General features: G+C 46.1%; 1 protein-coding gene across 6 annotated transcripts in view; it reads right to left on the bottom strand.

Annotated features, from left to right (window-relative positions):
* The window catches only part of GSS (glutathione synthetase), a 162,277-nt gene that overhangs the window by 121,064 nt on the left and 21,572 nt on the right, over window positions 1-19,641 (bottom strand). The gene's annotated exons all lie outside the window — the stretch shown is intronic.

The following is a 19,641-nucleotide window of genomic DNA, read 5'->3' as shown; positions in this document are numbered from 1 at the left end:
CCTACTATTAGACCTCCTATGAGACATAGACTGTCGGCCTCCTATTAGGCCTCCTATAAGACACACAGACTGTTGGCCTCCAATTAGGCCCCTTATGAGACATACAGACTGTCGGCCTCCTATTACGCCTCCTGTGAGACATACAGACTGGCGGCCTCCTATAAGACATACAGACTGTTGGCCTCCTATTAGGCCTCCTATAAGACATACAGAGTGTCGGCCTCCTATTAGGCCCACTATAAGACATACTGAGTGTCAGCCTCCTATTAGGCCCCCTATAAGACATACGGAGTGTCGCCCTCTTACTGTACAGACCGCACTCTCTGCCTATGTACGGCATACAGGAGGATGATAGTGCGGTCTGTATGGTCGGTATACAGGCCTCATATGACATATTAGGCCATATAAGAGTGTGATGTGTGTGTATCTTATATAGGAGTGCACTGGCAGAGATTGTGACCTGTGATGCTGCATCATGTCATGTGTATGAGCAGGGCCGGTTTTAGGCAAAGTGGGGCCCTAGGACAATTTTAAAATGGGGCCCCAAATGCTAACATATTGCACATCACACAGAAGCATTTCGGTTGTAGTTATATGCACTGAGTTCAGGATGCTAAATGAGTGTGATCGACAATATTGAAATCTTTCAACACTTGTTTTCCGACCTCTTTCCACCGTCTGAGAAAGAATGATGGATACAGAACAAATCACTAATGGATCAATCTGTCCCCATACAGTTTCATGTTATCAGCAGCACATCTACAGTTTACACCCCATAGTCCTCCATATAATATAATGTGCCCCATAGTCTTCCATATAGTATAATACACTCCTCAGTCCTTCATATATTAAAATACACTCAGACCTCCATATAATATAATACACTCCTCCATATATTAAAATACACTGCCCAGTCCTCCATATAGTATAATACACTCCTCATAGTGCTCCATATAGTATAATACACAGCCAGTCATCTATGTAGTACAATTCACTTCCCATAGTATAATGCACCCCATAGTTCTTCATATAGTATAATATATTCCCCATAGTCCTCAATACAGTATATTGTAACCCCCATAGAATATAATGCAGCCCCCCTCTTATAGTACAATGCAGCCACCCCACAGAATACAATGTAACCCCCATAGAATATAATGCAGCCCCCCTCAAATAGTATAATGCAGCCCCTCCATAGAATATATGGCAGCCCCTTATATAGTGTAATGTAGCCCCTCCATAGAATACAATGTAGCCCTCCTCATATAGTATAATGCAGCCCCAATAGAATATAATGTAGCCCCCTCATAAAGTATAATAAAGCCCCCATACAAGATAATCTAGCCTCCCATAAAATATAATGCAGCCCACAGTAGAATACAATGTAGCCTCCTCATATAGTATAATGTAGCCCCTTCATAGAGTATGATGCGATCACCCCCCAGAGAATATGATAAAGATAATACAGCCCCCCATAGAATATAATGTAGCCCCGAATAGAATATAATACAGCCCACCTCCCCATAGAATATAATGTAGCCCCTCATATTATATAACACAGCCTCCCCCATAGAATATAATGTATAATGTACCCCCCATGGTATATATCACAGCCACATAGTATATAACACAGCCCACCTAGTATATAACCCAGCCCATCTAGTATATAACCCATCCCCACATAGTATATAGCACAACCCCACATGGTTTACAGCACAGCACCATGGTATACAGCACAGCCCCCCATTGGTATACAGCACAGCCCCACATGGTTTACAGCACAGCCCCCATTGTTATACAGCACAGCTCCCCATTGTTATACAGCACAGCCCCACATGGTATACAGCACAGCGCCATGGTATACAGCACAGCACCACACGGTATAAAGCACAGGCCCATGGTATACAGCAGAGCCCGCCATTGGTATACAGCACAGCCCCCATGGTATACAGCACAGCTCCCCTTTGGTATATAGCACAGCCCCCCTTTGGTATACAGCACAGCACCATGGTATACATCACAGCCCCACATGCAGTGGTGTAACTACAAAGTTATGGGCTCCGGTGCGAACTTTCAAATGGGGCCCCCCATGCCAAAATACACACACATCTCTGCTCCGCTCACCTCGTACACACGCGGCTCCGCTCAGTACACCTCGTACACACGCGGCTCCACTCCGTACACCTCGTACACACGTGGCTCCACTCCATACACACGCGGTTCCTCTCTGTCCACCTCATACACATGCGGCTCTGCTCTGTACACACACGGCTCCGCTTAGTACGCACACGGCTCCTCTCCGCACACCGCATACACACACGGCTCCGCTCCGTACACGTCGTACATACACAGCTCCGCTCCGTACACCTCATACACATGCGGCTCCACTCCATACACCTCATACACACGCGGATCCGCTCCGTACACCTCGTACACACACGGCTCCACTCTGCTCACCTCGTACACACACGGCTCTGCTACATCCACACTGTAAACCCCTCCTGACCCCACACAGAAACTTACCCTCATCCAGCCACCAAATGATATACAGCACTGCCCCATGGTATATAGCACAGCCCCATGGTATATAGCACAGCCCCATGGTATACCGGGCAGGCCGCAGGACAGAGGGAGCCCGGAGAGAAGAGAGTGAGACTGTGTCACACTCACTCACACCACACAGCCGGCAGGACAGCGGGAGCCGGCAGAGCAGAGCTGAGACTGAGAGAGCCTGAGGCCGAGGAGGACACAGACCCACTCTCAATGTACTACTATACTCACCGGAGCCGGCAGTACACACTTAGAGAGCAGAATATGAGTGGGAGCAGCAGGGAGAGCAGAGCTCGGCGTCCTCAGTGTCTGTGTTTCACCCGCTGATGCTGCTACGCTATTGGTCAGCTAGCAGCCAGCAACAGAGCCGGAACGCAGAGCACGGTGCGTGTCACCACCCATCAAGAACAGCGACGTCACGCAAGGTCCTTATCTGGGGGAGTCAGTGGAGCCAGAGCCAGCCAGGGTCGCCCGACGCCACGTCAGAGGGGTGGTACACTATGGTATGTGCGCGCGCATCCCTGCAAATCCTCGGATGCGCATTTAAAGGGCCCACGCATTTAAAAGGGCAGCATTTTTAAAGGGCCCCAGTGACCCTCGGGGCATTTCCCCACTACCCCGCCAGGCCAGACCGAGCCTGATGATAATTATATCAGTGGTTTGTATCTTCTTTTATAGGCTTTGTTGGATTGTTGTCCTACATCTTATTTTTGTGTAGTTGTTTTTTATTGTAATGGTGTCAGCAAAAAACATAGCAGAAAAAAGGAGGCCATGTTTACCAAAACAGATCATAAAACTAATGCACTTAACAGAATGCAGCAGACCTCCTTTCTAAGGGCTGAAGCAACACAAGTAGATCACAAAGATTTAGTGCACAGTGTCTGGCTTACAGCCTTTTAGTGATGCCCCTAATATTAGATAAGGGGATCACCCAGTACTATATGCAGTTATGTGGAAAATAATAGCAGTGTAACACAGGGGCCAGGACGAAGGGTAGTCAGAGTAGGCACTTTGAGGACAAAATAAAAAATACCACACCCATAATCCCACCAACCTCTCTGCACTCAAGTCCACACCAAGAGGAGGACAGGACTATGGAAGTAAAGAGCATTTTCTTTAATAGCTGGTACATGTATTAGCCGCAGCTACCGGCTTCCTGCAGCGGCTGGGCGATCACTTGTATCTGCTATTAAAGAAAATAAATATTCACTGCTCCACACGCCCATAATCCTGCATGATGGGAGCCTTAGATACCAGGATGGGAGGCAATATATACCTGGATGGGGGAGGCATATGTATACCAGGATGCGTTGTGCCATAAACAGTGAGGAAAGTAAGTATTTGATACACTGCTGATTTTGTAAGTTTTCCCACCTTCAAAGAATGGAGATGGATCGCCCGCCAGGGCAGCGGGGTACTCGGTACCGGGCCGGTATCTCAGAGGGAAGTATCACAGTAGCGGTGACCTGGTCCGTGGCCCTGGGCGTCCATGTAAAAGGGGATGGTGTTAAGCGTGGCTGATTAAAGTTTATAAGTGGATGATTCGTGACGCCACCTGTGGTGTTCGGCAATGAAGATGTTAAGCCGACGCTGCAGACAGATCCTCTGGGACAGATGGTGTGGTGCAGCATTGATGTTGTGGCCCTCCACAGGTAGGGCCGTAGTCCCAGGGCAGTGTAGATGAAGAGCTAGTGAGGAGAGCGTAATGGTGCAGTGTTAAGCACAGAGATGTAGCAGTGCTGAGTGGGTTGGCGCAGGAATAAGCGGAGGACACCAGGGCATGTAGTTCCAAAGCTTTAATCACAGTCTGTTGTGTATACAGGTGCACGCCTCAGTGCTGTGTCCTCCAGGTCAGGGACTCAGCCAACCTCCAAGCAAGATGAAGTACTCCATTCCAACACTCCGCCAACATATGCCTTTCCTGAACGTCTCCTTTCTAGCACTTGTAATGAAGTACTTGTGGTTGGGTGTTAAACCTAAGTTCCTCCTTTAAGATGTTCCTTTGAACTCTACTTGTACGGCAGACAGCTGTAGCCTGCTTCGGGGACTCCTTGCTACCAAGTCCCGGTTCACTCACGTTGCTGTTGTGCCCTCAACTCTTGTGTGGGAATAAAGTGGTGACAACTTCTATTCCTCCGGTGTCTGCTGCAGGACCATTAGTATCCATACAACCTCGGGGACCGGACCCCGGCCATGCGCTTAAAACTTGAGGAAGGGTTCCACTCCGACCCTAGTCCTTAGTTCTCTTCTCCTTACGTTCCATACAAATCTTTCTTCCTTATGGAGAATCAGGCTTTCTATATCTCTTTCCAGTGCCAGCAGCTCCAGGTCACAGGAGACTGCTGCAGCACCTCCTTCCATCCATCCCACTCAGGGGATCTCCTCTCACAGACTGACCTCGTCCTAATCATCTCCCGCTCTCTTGTGCAACTAAGCTCCACTCACCTCCCAGCACTCTTCGTGTTCCAAGCAGGGAGCCACCAAAGGTGCTTTGCTACACTACTATGTTGTGTTGGATGCAGGTGTTGGAGTGTGGTCAGGTGTCTCCACCTTACCTGAATGGTGGGGTACCACACCTCAGGAGGAGGTGCAGTACCTCTGTGGCGACTGAACCCTCAGGGGCGCCACAGAGGTCTGTAATTTTTATCGTAGGTACATTTCATCTATGAGAGACAGAATCTTAAAAAAAAAAAAAATCAAGAAAATCACATTCTATGATTTTACCTAAGGCTGGTTTCACACTAGCGTTTATTCCACTCTTTAGCATAGGGTGCGCAGATCGTACGCTGGCCGTGCGCTAGTAGGATTTTGGCGTGCGCTGCGCACTTTTGAAGGTGCGCCGTGCGCGCCAAAAATGCGCAGCGCACCCCAAAATCCTACTAGCGCACGGCCAGCGTACGATCTGCGCACCCTATGCTAAAGATAGGGTGCGCAGATCGCAAGCGTCCATGTACGATAGTAGGCGGCGATGACCGGATGGGGCGGGCAGGGAGTCGGCAGGGGGCGGGGCTTAGTGGCGCTGTGCGCTGCGTGGAATAAACGCTAGTGTGAAACTAGCTTAATTAATTCACATTTTATTTTATGAAATACGGTAAGTATTTGATTCAATAGAAAAACAACTTACTATTTGGTACAAAAACCTTTGTTTGCAATTACAGAGGTCAGACGTTTCCTAAAGTTCTTGACCAGGTTTGCACACACTGCAGCAAGAGATTTTGGCCCACCACTCGAAACAAATCTTCTCCAGATCATTCGTGTTTTGGGGTTGTCTGTAGGCAACATTGAGACCAAGTTTGCACACACTGCAGCAAGAGATTTTGGTCCACTACTCCATAAAAATCTTCTCCAGATCATTCGGGTTTTGGGGTTGTTGGTGGGCAACATTGAGTTTCAGCCCCCTCCAACGAGTTTCTATTGGGTTCATGTCTGGAGGTTGGCTAGGCCACTTCAGGAACTTGAAATGCTTTTTACGGAGCCAATATTTAGTTGCCCTGGTTGTGTGTTTCGGGTCATTGTCATGCTGGGAGACCCAGCCACGACCCATCTTCAGTGCTCCTAATGAGGAAAGTAGGTTGTTGGCCAAAAGCTCACAATATATGACCCCATCCTTCCTCCCTTCAGTACTGTGCAGTCGTCCTGTCCCCTTTGAAGAAAAGTACCCCAAGGTATGATGTTTTTTCCACCATGCTTCATGGTTAGGAAACATGTTCTTGGGGTTCTACTCATCCTTATTCTTCCGCCAAACACGGCGAGTGGAGTTGATACCAAAAAGTTCTATTTTGGTCTCATCTGATCATATGACCTTCTCCCGTGCCTCCTCTGGATCATCCAGATGGTCTGGATATGTGCTGGCGTGAGCAGGGGGACATTGTGTGCCATGCATTATTTTAATTCTATGACAGCGTAGATTGTTACAGTAGTGTTTGAGACTCTAGTCCGAGCTCTTTTCAGGTCATTAACTAGTTTCGCCAATGTAGTTCTGGGCTGATTCCTGACCTTTCTCAGAATCAACCTTACCCAGCAAGGCGAGATCTTGCATGGAGCCCCAGACCGCGGAAGATTGACAGTCATCTTGTGTTTCTTCAAATTTCTAATAATTGTGCCAATAGTTGTCGCCTTCTAACCAAGCAGTTTTTCAGAGAGGCGAAAACGTCTAACGAAGTACAAAAAAATAACTGAGTGCACATTAAAAAAAGATTTCCAATGCTTTAAAATGGCAGGCAAACCCCGAAACACGTGGTAGGGAAAGAAAGTTACCATCCCCATAGATCATAGATTAATAAGCATGGCAGAGAAACATCCAATGATCAGCTCAAAGAATATCTTCAGTTACCTCTCAGTACTGTAACCATCAAAAAAAAATCCGATAAGCGGTCAAAGAATGCATGGATCGATAAAAAAATATGCATACCAAGTATAGTGGCAATAAGAGAATCTTAATCGAACAAAAGTTGGTGTGCAATGGAATTGCAGAACAGATGCACATGCTTAGGCTAGTTTCACACTAGCGTATCTACACGCAGTGCACGGCGCCGCTAAGCCCCGCCCCCTGCCGCGCCCCCTCCAGTCTCATCTCCTCCTACTATCACACAGTGCTGCATGTGATCTGCGCACCCTATCTTTAGCATAGGGTGCGCAGACCGTGCGCTGGCTGTGCGCTAGTAGGATTTTGCGTGCGCTGCGCCCTTTTGACGGTGCGCCGATGTGCGCCGAACACACCATGTTGCTCAACTCTAGTCATAATAAAAAACATCTGATCCTTAGAAGGTCTTAAAATTTGGTAAATACAACCTCGATTAATTGCAATAGCTAACAAATTCTCTGTCATTATTTAACAAAAAGTAAGCCAAAATGCAGAAACTGTGTGTGAATTAGATACGACCTTACTGCTTTCATTGGTACTTTGGTCTAGTTTTAGTAAATTAGTGACATGGTGTAATTTGTCATGTGTTTTTATTCATCTGAGGTTTTATTTACCTAATGTCAAGATCTTCTAAGGACCAGATATCTTTTTATTATGTAAGGGTATGTGCACACGTTGCAGATTTAGATGCGAATTCGCAGCATTTTTGGCCGCACGGATTCGCATCAGATCCGCAGTGTAGTGCACAACTAATGATAGTAAATGGGAAATTAAGAATTGTTGTGCACATGCCGTGGAAAAATTCACGCGGAAATGCAGCGTTTTTTTTCCGCAGCATGTCAATTCTTTTTGCGGATCTGCAGCATTTCTGCATCCATTGACTTCCATTGAGTCAGGCACATCCACAGCAAAACCGCAGATGTAAAAAAAGATCTGCGGATTTACTACGGATGTGGGTGCTAGAAACGCTGCAGATCTGGAGGAGGGAAGTGTGTGGGCAGGGACTGTGTACGTTCGAAGAATGTGTTAAGCGTCAGGTTTCTGTAGCTGCACAGCAGAGATCCCGAGCCTTGCATTCGGCAGTCTCCCATTCCTCTCCGGCCGCAGAGGAGGCTTCTCAGCAGACTCGTCGATCCAGGCGCTCTGCTCAGACCAGCTCTTTAGGCTTGGTTGCTGCTGCCACCTCTGGTCCAGCTATAGCAACGCATGCTGGTCAGCAGCGAGCTACTCCAGGGACTAAGTCCTCCTTTCGGTCCACTGAGCATGCTCTTGGGACTATCTCTCATTGGAGATCGGAGGTCACACGCTCAGGTCCTTTTCCATCTCGTATTGGACCATCAGGAAGGATTCTGCTATAAAATAGCCGCGTGGCCGCACGGCCATACGCTAGTATAGACTCTAATACTAATGGTGTGTATGATGATGGATGCATGTATCTGGTGACTGACTCATTGGAAACCCCTACCCTTGATTGTGCTTGTTGTTAGGGATTCGGAGTTAGAGTCAGTGCCAAAAGGTGGCTGTGCTCACGCCACTGTGCTCTAAGTCACAGCACTCTTCTTAGCACCATATTGTGCCCTTCAGCACAAGGCAACTCAGTACAGTACCGCAGTAAGTAGCTGCAACTGCCAGAGCAGCGCCATGCACAAGTCATGTGCTTTCTGTGCCCTAGTCAGCGAGGTTAGTGGCGTCTGCCAGAGCGGTGCAGTCTACACTGAGTGCGCGTTTCCTCCAGCTATTGTCCTGCTGGCACCGCAGCCGTGGTGCCGAGCACTAGCGTGTCTAGAGGGACTCTAACCCAGTGTCTCAGGGGCAGAGTCCTGTGACTATACGCTAGCACTCACACTGCCGAGCTCTGTGAGTACAAACAGACTACGGCATTTATAATTTGGCGGTTGTGAGGCTCTGTGAGGTAACAGAGTCCGCTTCTTTACACACTGGGTGAGGTTAACCCCGTGTGTCCCTTTATTATACCGCCATATCACGTCCACCATTACCGAGCAGCAGGTAACACCTCTGCATGGTGGACCCTGGGCTGCAAACGCACCTAAATACCATCTTTATTATTTGGTGCGTTCTGCCAGCCCCTAACAGAATGTGTGCGGGGGTCTGCGTGTATGTGTGTGTGCATGTCTGTGTGTGTGTCTGCGTGTGTCCCTGTGTCTGTGTGTCCCTGTGTCTGTGTGCTCATGTCTGTGTAAGCAGCCATTGTCTGATGGGACTACAGCATTGCCGATGATGGGAAAGTAGTCCTAAGAAACACGAACAAGGAGCAGCATCCATTCCAGGTGAAGAAAAATCTTTTGCTTTTATTCTGCCATCAACAAATACAACGTTTCGACCATGCCATAGTCTTTATCAAGTACAACAAATAGCAGTAGGAGCGGCCTTATATGGTGTTGACAACCCAATCACCATTAAGGAATCGCCCCTTAGTCAAAAGTATATATAAAAACCACATCATATAAGACATCAAACATATAAAACACTCGGTGCATAATATATAATACACTATGAGGACATGGAAACACAAAAAGGTTTCCCTGTTGATTGAAACTCCTATGACGCCACTTTTGTACACCCTACCGAAGATCCACAAGAATCTATTGAACCCCTCTGGATGCCCTATAGTGTCGGGGAGAGGCTCAATTTTCAGTAATATTTCTATATTCTTGGATAAGGTGTTACGACAATTTGCTACATCTGCTAAATAATATGTGATAGATACTAATGACTTTTTGAGTAAAATTAGTGAATTTAAAGTGACTTCTGATACAGTGTTGGTCTCTTTTGATGTGGTCTCCCTATATACATCAATCGAACATGACAAAGGATTACATGCCGTTGATGTGGTGCTGTCAGGCTCGGACATGGCCTCTGGTTGTGCACAGCTGGTCCTCACCCTGTTGGGTTTCATCCTCAGGAGGAATTACTTCCTCTTTGGGGATGATTATTACCTGCAGGTGAGGGGTACCGCCATGGGGTCCAATATGGCCCCCACGTATGCCAACATCTATATGGCGGTATTTGAGGATCAGCATGTGTACTGCTCCAACTACTGGCGCCATGTCCGGGTCTGATGGCGCTACATCGATGACATTTTTTGTATTTGGGAAGGTAGCAGTGAGGACTTGTTGAAATTTCAGGTTGAGCTTAATATTTTCCCTGAATTGAAATTTACTTTGACTCACTCGATTGATCGAGTTCAATTTCTTGACACAATGGTGTATAAACAGGATGGAGTCTTATGCACTGATCTCTTTGTGAACGAGACAGACAGAAATAGCCTTCTCCTCTACAATAGTGATCATCCAAGGAGGATGGTGGAATCACTACCCTGGAGTCAGATGCTGTGGGTGAGGAGAATTGTGAGGGATGAGGCTAGATTGGATACTAGACTTGATGAGATGTGTGATAAATTTACCGAGAGGGGATACCCGATTAAGGAAGTTAAACGTTACAAAGAGAGAGCCCTGAGTTTGACATCTGATGATGTTCATCATAAACATGACAGAGGGACTTCTAAACGTGTCTCATTTGTATCAACGTTTTGCCCATTGAGTAGTAAAATTGGGGGTATCTTAAATAAACATTAGAATATTTTACAAAGGGGTTTACCGCAGATTAGTGAATTTGCTAGCAGACCAATTCTCTCATATAGACGGGGCTAAAATCTGAAAGACAAGCGTGTGAAAGCTGATGTGGGCTCTGCTAAAATTTCAATACAACAAACGTTGTGCCCACCTGGGTCTGGCAATTTCCCATGTTTGGGATGTGCGAGTTGTGGGAATATGATCAAGGGTGATGGCTTTAATCATCCACGGACGGGTAAAAAGTTATAAAAGAAAGATACACATGTTCTTCAAGTTTTGTTGTCTATTTGATTACTTGCCCGTGTGGGCTTATGTATGTAGGTGAGACGACCATGGAGATAAGGGCGAGAATTAGCAAACACAAGTGTACCATTAGGACTAAACTTTTAGATCTACCTGTACCTAAGCACATTTTTGATTATAAACATTCTGTCAACCAACTGCGTTTTAGAGTCATTGATGGAGTCCCTATTTTGAGGCGGGGTGGTGATAGGGTTAAACTTTTGAAGAAGAAAGAATTAAGGTGGATTTCCACATTAGATACATTTCAGCCGAAGTGTTTGAATGTGGATTATAACCTACACATTTGTACTGGTTGAATCTTTCCCACCCTTCAAATGTATTGACATTCTCTGTTATTGTCAAGTGTATATATTGCTGTTTTTATTGATTTTTAATTTTTTGTATTTTTGCAGGTGGTGTTTTGGGAACGACTGGAGGACATGGGAATGAATAGTCCTGAAAATGTTTTTGTGATGTGTTTTTTGAGTTGTTTTTTGGTGTTCGATCCCCGTGCCCTCTTTCCTTCCCTATATGCTATCATTGTAATAGTGTTATGCAATAAAGTTAGTAATGTGGCTTTTATGCAATATAGTTATCGTAGCCTAAATAATGCCATGGATTTGGTGAATAATTGATTTATGACTGTGTATTCCAGTTGGGCTTGCGGGTATCTTGTCGGTGATGTCAGGTTTGTTTACATGGCTGGTCATGTGACGACCTTCATGATCTGACAGATGCTTGCGGCCTTGCTGGTGTATTGGAGTCTGTTGTTGGGCTCATTACGTTATGATGGGAGCTTGTGCGCTTGCGCGTTCGTGGGTGGGCAGAGCGGGGTCGACTCTTGTAGTTTGCGTCCCGTCTGGGACACTGCGCATGAGCGGTGTCTCTGACGCGGCTGCATCGCAAGATTTTGCCCGTGTCTGTCCCCTCTGCGGCTGAGCGGCGCCATTGCACGCCATCTATGAGCTAACACAGGTAATTACGGCAGCAATTCTGTGTTCCATCATATGTGTGGACTCCTGCTATAGGCTACTTATTTGGCGCCAACGCTAAGAAGCGCTTCTATTGCTTGATGAAAATGGCCATGTACAGTGGTGATCACTATGCGGTATGGGAATTGGGTGATCATTATTTGGGACATTGTTTACAAATGTTTATGCATTTTTGCATTTCCATGTCCTCATAGTGTATTATATATTATGCACCGCGTGGTTTATATGTTTGATGTCTTATATGATGTGGTTTTTATATATACTTTTGACTAAGGGGCGTTTCCTTAATGGTGATTGGGTTGTCCACACCATATAAGGCTGCTCCTATTGCTATTTGTTGTACTTGATAAAGACCATGGCATGGTCGAAACGTTGTATTTATTGATGGCAGAATAAAAGCAAAAGATTTTTCTTCACCTGGAATGAATGCTGCTCCTTCTTCGTGTTTCTTGTGAGTCGTTGATCCTGTTGGGTCCTGGGATCTTTGGGGCGTGCATTCCTCCTGTTTATCTGTGTGCTGTTGGCTGAAACTACCTGGGAAAGTAGTCCTATCAGACAATGCATACATATATATATACACATACATTACAGACAGTACATGCTAACCAATCACCTAGTCCCCAAAACCCTCAATCTCCTGTAACCAAAAAATAATAAACCAACCTATACATACCTTTCCGCAGTAGTCCAGTTAATAACGAGTACCCCACGACGATCTCTCGTGTAGAACACTGACATCGGGTGATGTCAGTGCTCTACAGGGGCTCCCGCGATGAACTGACAGGCGAAGGTAATCCTCCGCGATGTATCCCTCTGCTGCCAGAAGAGAGGTCCCCTAACCCTAATTCTCATGCAGCATTGCTGTAAAATGAGAGCCTGAACTCAGGTAACCTCTTCAGTGATGCACTGCAGGAGCCATTGTCTCCTGTCAGTGCATCGTGGGAGGCCCTGTAGAGCAGTGACATCACCCGATGTCACTGTTCTACAGGAAAGATCGTCGTGGAACACTCATTATTAAATAGACTATGTCAGAACAGGGAGTATTTGTTTGTTTATTTTATTTTTTTGCAGGAGATCGAAGGCGTCACATGCATTAGGCGTATAATAAATGTGGCAAAACTGCGTAGTGTTTTATTTCATTAAAAGGGTTTTCTGGCTGTCTTTTTTTTAACCCTTAACAACTGTAGGATTAGTAATGGATAGGTGTCTTATGAACGCCTCTCCATTTCTAACTGGGCTTGATGTCACCTTTCAATACAAAGGTGACATTAACCCCTTATTACCCCCATATGCCACCTCTACACGGCAGTGGGAAGAGTGAGGCTATGTGCCGGAATTGGTGCATCTTAGAGATGCACCACTTCTGCGGCGGCTGGGGGCAGATGTTTATAATCGGGGGGGGGGGGCAATAACCATGGTCCCTTCCTAGGCTTTTTTTTCAAAATTAAACATATTGTTCATTAATAAACATCGGCCTTGCTATTATATATCTGTCTATAGATATGTATGTATAGATATATATACTGTATATATCCATAGATATTGTAAGGTCCCCATTAACAGCCCTAATTCCACATCTGCATCCCAGCTTCTATCACTAACCACCTCTCTAGGCCTCTCACAGCTTTCAACCTCTGAGACACACAAGGACGGTAACACCCTTGATCTGGTCTTCTGCCGGCTCTGTTCAATCTCCCACCTAAACAACTCACCGCTTCCACTCTCTGACCACAACATTCTCTCCTTCACGCTCACAAATCCTCGCCCACCCCAGCTCATTCCTACCTACCACACAGTCAGAAATCTACAAGCTATTAACCCTCAGACACTTTCAGATTCCCTACACTCATCTCTGTCCCCAATCTCCTCTCTTTCCTGTCCTAATCTGGCTGTTCATCACTACAATGACACTCTTAGAAGCACCCTTGACCAAGTAGCTCCCCTCACCCTCAGAACCTCCAAACAGAGTAAAACAGCCCTGGCTCACATCGCAAACTCAACTTCTCCAGCGATGCTCCAGGAGTGCTGAACGCCTATGGAGAAAAACCCGCACACCAGAAGACTTCATACACTTCAAATTTATGTTAAGAACCTATAACGCTGCCCTTCACCTTGCCAAACAGACCTACTTCACCACCCTGATCTCCTCACTAGCCAACAACCCCAAGAAACTTTTTGACACTTTTCACTCCCTCCTCAGGCCAAAAGCACAAGCCCCTATCACAGACATTTGTGCTGATGACCTGGCCTCCCACTTTACAGAAAAAATAGATATCTGTCAAGAAATCTGCTCCCAACCACCAAGTGCTGTGACTCCCATCCCTTCCTGCATCTCCCCTGGCTCACTCTCCACATTTGATCCCATCACAGAAGAAGAAGTCTCCAGACTCCTCTCTTCTTCTCGTCCGACTACATGCACTACCGACCCCATTCCCTCACATCTCCTCCAGTCTCTCTCCAGTCGTCACAACCCACCTAACTACAATCTTTAATCTCTCCCTCTCCTCGGGCATTTTCCCATCCTCCTTCAAACACGCCATCGTTACTCCATTACTAAAGAAACCTGCTCTCGACCCATCCTGCACAAACAACTACAGACCAGTCTCCAATCTCCCCTTCATCTCTAAACTTTTGGAACGCCTAGTTTACTCCCGCCTTACCAGTTACCTCTCCATTCACTCCCTTCTAGACCCTTCACAGTCCGGCTTCCGCCCCCTACATTCGACTGAAACTGCACTCAAAGTGACCAATGACCTTCTGACAGCAAAACGTAACGGTGACCACTCTCTGCTCATTCTTCTTGACCTATCTGCAGCTTTCGATACTGTTGACCACCATCTCCTACTCTCTAGGCTCCAGTCACTAGGCATTAAGGACACTGCACTCTCCTGGTTCTCTTCCTATCTCTCTGACCGCTCCTTCAGTGTTTTGTTCTCTGGCTCCACGTCATCTCCTCTTCCTCTTGCTGTCGGGGTACCTCAGGGCTCAGTCCTTGGCCCCCTTCTTTTCTCTCTCTACACGGCCCCAATTGGACAGACCATCAGCAGATTTGGCTTTCAGTACCATCTTTATGCTGATGACACACAACTATACACGTCTTCCCCTGACCTTACCCCCGCTGTACTACAGAACGCCAGTGACTGTCTGTCCGCAGTCTCCAATATCATGTCCGCTCTCTATCTGAAACTCAACCTCTCCAAAACTGAACTTCTTCTGCTCCCGCCGTCTACTAACCTCCCTAAATCTGACATTTCCCTCTCCGTGGGTGGTACCACAATAACACCCGGGCAGCAGGCGCGCTGTCTGGGTATTATGTTTGACACCAATCTCTCCTTCACATCCCATATACAATCCCTTGCCCGCTCTTGCCGCTTACACCTAAAGAACATCTCTAGAATCCGCCCTTTTCTCACTATGGAAACAACAAAAACCCTCACTGTTGCATTGATCCACTCTCGCCTGGATTACTGCAACGCTCTATTAATTGGCCTCCCCGTCACTCGACTATCCCCTCTCCAGTCCATACTTAATGCAGCGGCCAGGATCGTCCATCTGGGTAATCGGTACTCGGACGCGTCCGCTCTTCGCCAGTCCTTACATTGGCTGCCCATGCATTATAGGATCCAATTCAAAGTACTTGTTCTCACCCACAAAGCTCTCCACAGTGCGGCACCCCCTTACATCTCTTCTCTCATTTCTGTCTATCGGCCTAGCCGATCGCTGCGCTCTGCAAACGACTTTCAACTAACCTCTACACTAATCCGTACCTCCCACTCCCGACTCCAAGACTTCTCCCGTGCTGCTCCTATCCTCTGGAATGCTCTACCCCAAGAAATCAGGACTATCCACAATTTGCATAGTTTTAGGCGCTCCCTCAAAACACACCTGTTCAGAGCGGCCTATCACATTCACTAATCAAAGTCATTCTCTGTGTAAGTGTGCGTGTGTAGCCCATTCACTATCTCCATCCATCCTTCACTCCCGCAAGATGGCTGGACCTTCATTGTAAATACACACCTGTACTCTGTATCTCCCTCACCTCATTGTAGATTGTAAGCTCTCACGAGCAGGGTCGTCTTATTTCGTCTTATTTTGCTTTAATTATTGTATTGTTAGCGTTGTTACTTATGACTTGTGTTTTGAAACTGTTAAACTGTAAAGCGCGGCGGAATATGTTGGCGCTATATAAATAAAGATTATTATTATTATTATTAAGGTTCCACCATGTGAGTGGATGGGGATTACTCACTTTGCTGGTCTTGGAGGTAAACACTGGCACGCTCAGGGTTAAAATGAAGCCAGTTTATTATTTAGACAGTTCCAGCAGCCATTTCACTGTCTATTAAACATTCAGCTTTAACACGTGAATACAGATACAGTCTCTCACTGACGCCAGTCAGTATAACACGGACACCTGTCCGTTACCTGCTGGTGTCGGCCACACAGGTTCCCGGATCCCTCTTGTCCTCAGAGGTGTCCGTAAACATGGAACAAAGTACAGTCTTTTCCTGAAACATACTTCTCACTGACCCCGGTCAGTATAACACACGGTTGTCAAGACCATTACCTGTTGGATCGCCACACAGGTTCTCGGATTCCTCTTATCCTCAGAGGCATCCAATAAATGTCCATTCACACACAGTCTCTTTCTGACCCCGGTCAGTATCATATGGTTTTCAAGACCGTTACCTGTTGGCCACGCAGGTTCTCGGATCCCTCTTACCGCAGAGGTATCCTGTACACATGGAACATGGGAGCTCTGTCTGGGCTGACAGACTCCAACACTCTCTCACACATGTGCAACACAACGTCCTTAGATTGCCTGTATCCACTCCCAGTTATCTACCACATGGCTAGTCACATGTTCATGACCTCATCATAGGTCCTGCAGATTCACAACCACACACATGTTCAGACAAAACCGGGTACAGTGAGCCCCCTCACCACAGTGTGTGGTACATGGGTAGCTAGACCCTTACAACTCTCATAGCTACCCGTAGCCCGGACCCAAATGTGAACAACTACTTAAATTTACATACACTTAAGAAAAAAACACTCCGGGCTACATCACAGAGAGCTGCCATCCCTGTGACACATACCTTCCATTAACCACCAGTCACACCACAACATATATATATATATATATATATATATATATATATATATATATACACACACACACACACACACACACACACACACACACACACACACACACACACATATACAGTGCCTTGCGAAAGTATTCGGCTCTCTGGAACTTTTCAACCTTTTCCCACATATCATGCTTCAAACATAAAGATACCAAATGTAAATTTTTGGCGAAGAACCAACAAGTGGGACACAATTGTAAAGGTGAATGAAATTTATTGTTTATTTTAAATTTTTGTGGAAATTAAAAAACTGAAAAGTAGGGTGTGCAATATTATTCGGCCCCTTTACTTTCAGTGCAGCAAACTCACTCCAGAAGTTTATTGTGGATCTCTGAATGATCCAATGTTGTCCTAAATGACTAATGATGAATATAATCCACCTGTGTGTAATCAAGTCTCCGTATAAATGCACCTGCTCTGTGATAGTCTCAGGGTTCTGTATGAAGCACAGAGAGCATCATGAAGACCATGGTGACGATAGATCAATCTACCTATCTTTAGATCGTTCTGTGTGTAATGGAGTATGCAAAATAAGAGGTTGGACAAAAAAATGATATCACAACTTTTTTTTTTTTTTTTGTTAAATAAGGATCTTTATTTAGCTTACAAAACGCATACAAATCCGCATGAAAAAACGCATCAAATCCGCATATATAACGTGTGGATTTTTACCTGCATTTTCTGGCAAGAGGTGCAGATTCTGTGCAGAAAATTCTGCAGGCAAATCTGCAACATGTGCACATACCATAAGGAAAAAATGTATCCAACAAGCCAAGCAGGTTGTGCCAAATAGATTCTGTGCACCATTTTGTACACTATTCATGGCTGCAAGAGTGACAGAATGGAGCAGTAGGTCACATGTAAGGGACACAACTTTATTTCCCACCATTGTCAGAGAACAGGGCACACAAGTCCCTTCCTGTGACAATCATTGATGTTATTGCCTTTTCAGCAGATGGGTGATAACTTGCTATGGCTGAAATACCTCTTTGACATCATCAGACTCCTGCTCAAGCAGGGGCCCTCAAACTACGGCCCGCGGGCCGCATGCGGCCCTCCAAAGACTTTTACCCGGCCCCCGCCAGGCCGACTTTGAGCTCTTGAACTGCACTGCAGTTCAGTGCCGGCGGGCCGTGTAATTGCGGGCGGGACGAGGCGCCGATGAAAGGTGTTGCGCAGCCCTCCCACAGCACAGTACACAGAGACGACGTGATTGTCATCACGCCGCCTGCGCCGCCTGATGATGTCACGCCGCCTGGGCCTGTGCCGGAAGAAGACGGAGACGAGCGGGCGCCTCTTCAGAGCAGCGCGGGGACATAGGTGAGTACTTTTTTTTTTTTTTTTTTTTAATGCCGGGTCCTATTGGGGTCATTTTCCTGCCTAGTGGGGATCTGTGCTACCTATTGGGGACATTTTCCTGCCTAGTGGGGACCTGTGCTACCTAGTGGGGATATTTTCCTGCCTAGTGGGGACCTGTGCTACCTAGTGGGGACATTTTCCTGCCTAGAGGGGACCTGTGCTACCTAGTGGGGATATTTTTCTGCCTAGTGGGGACATTTACCTTCCTATTGGGGACATTTACCTGCCTAATGGGGACCTGTGCTGCCTAATGGGGACATTTACCTGCCTTTTGGGGACATTTACCTGCCTTTTGGGGACCTGTGCTGCCTATTGGGGACATTTACCTGCCTTTTAGGGACCAATGCTGCCTATTGGGGATTCTTGCACCACAGCGGTCTGAGCCTGAGGTAAAAGTGGAGTTCCACCAATATGGCACTGATCAGGCTGCATTGATGGGCACTGATCAGGCTGCATTGATGGGCAGTGCAGTCTGTATGTCTCTGTGTGGGCAGTTTTATTGCTGGTATATTGTTTTTGTAGCACTGTATATATGTTGGTATTTTACTAATAGCAATTTTGAATCCCTAGGAAACAATGATATCAAGAAAGAGAAAAAATTGACTCGAAGTGTAGGATATTCGAAGAACCCCAAAAAAAAAATCGGTAAGTTTGATGATTTAACTTCATTTTTAATATTGTATTTGTTCCTATTTTTGTTTTACTACTTCTAAATAAGATATGTGCAGTGTGCACAGGAATTTATTCATAATTTTTTTTAAACTATATTCCGGCCCTCCAACGGTCCGAGGGACCGTAATCTGGCCCCCTGTTTAAAAAGTTTGAGGACCCCTGGATTAAAGAGGTATTTCAGCCTAAGCAGTGTATCGACCCACAGAATAAAGTTAACATGTCATTTCTACAGAACAGTGAACTCTATGAACCCATATCCCCCCCTAAAAAGAAAATGTCAAATTGTTTTTTTTATCATCCCACCACACCTCCAAAAATAATAAAAGTTTTTCAAACCATCAAATATAATCCAAAATCATGCCAAACAACATTCAAGAAGAAACAAAAATCACGTACTCGTGACATTGGAAAATTTTAGTTATGTGTTTCAACAACTGGAGATAAAAAAGTGTGCCTTGGATCATTAACATCTTTCTGACATGACATATGCCGTAATAATACGCATATGTCGGATTCCCCCTGGATCGAGATTCCACTGATCTATACAGCTGATATGTGCCCGCAACAGCTGCAGGTGGAATCGCAATCCACCGGCGGCGGTTAACTAGTTAAATGCCGCTATCAATCTGTCAGCGGCATTTAACTGGCTCTTACAGGAAGCGAGTCACTTGCGCCGC

The sequence above is a fragment of the Dendrobates tinctorius genome, unplaced genomic scaffold (assembly GCF_039654945.1).
Source record: "Dendrobates tinctorius isolate UK_male_01 unplaced genomic scaffold, ASM3965494v1 ptg000270l, whole genome shotgun sequence".
NCBI lineage: Eukaryota > Metazoa > Chordata > Amphibia > Anura > Dendrobatidae > Dendrobates > Dendrobates tinctorius.
Note: the sequence above shows the minus strand (reverse complement) of the source record. Positions and strands in the feature narration are given on the sequence as shown.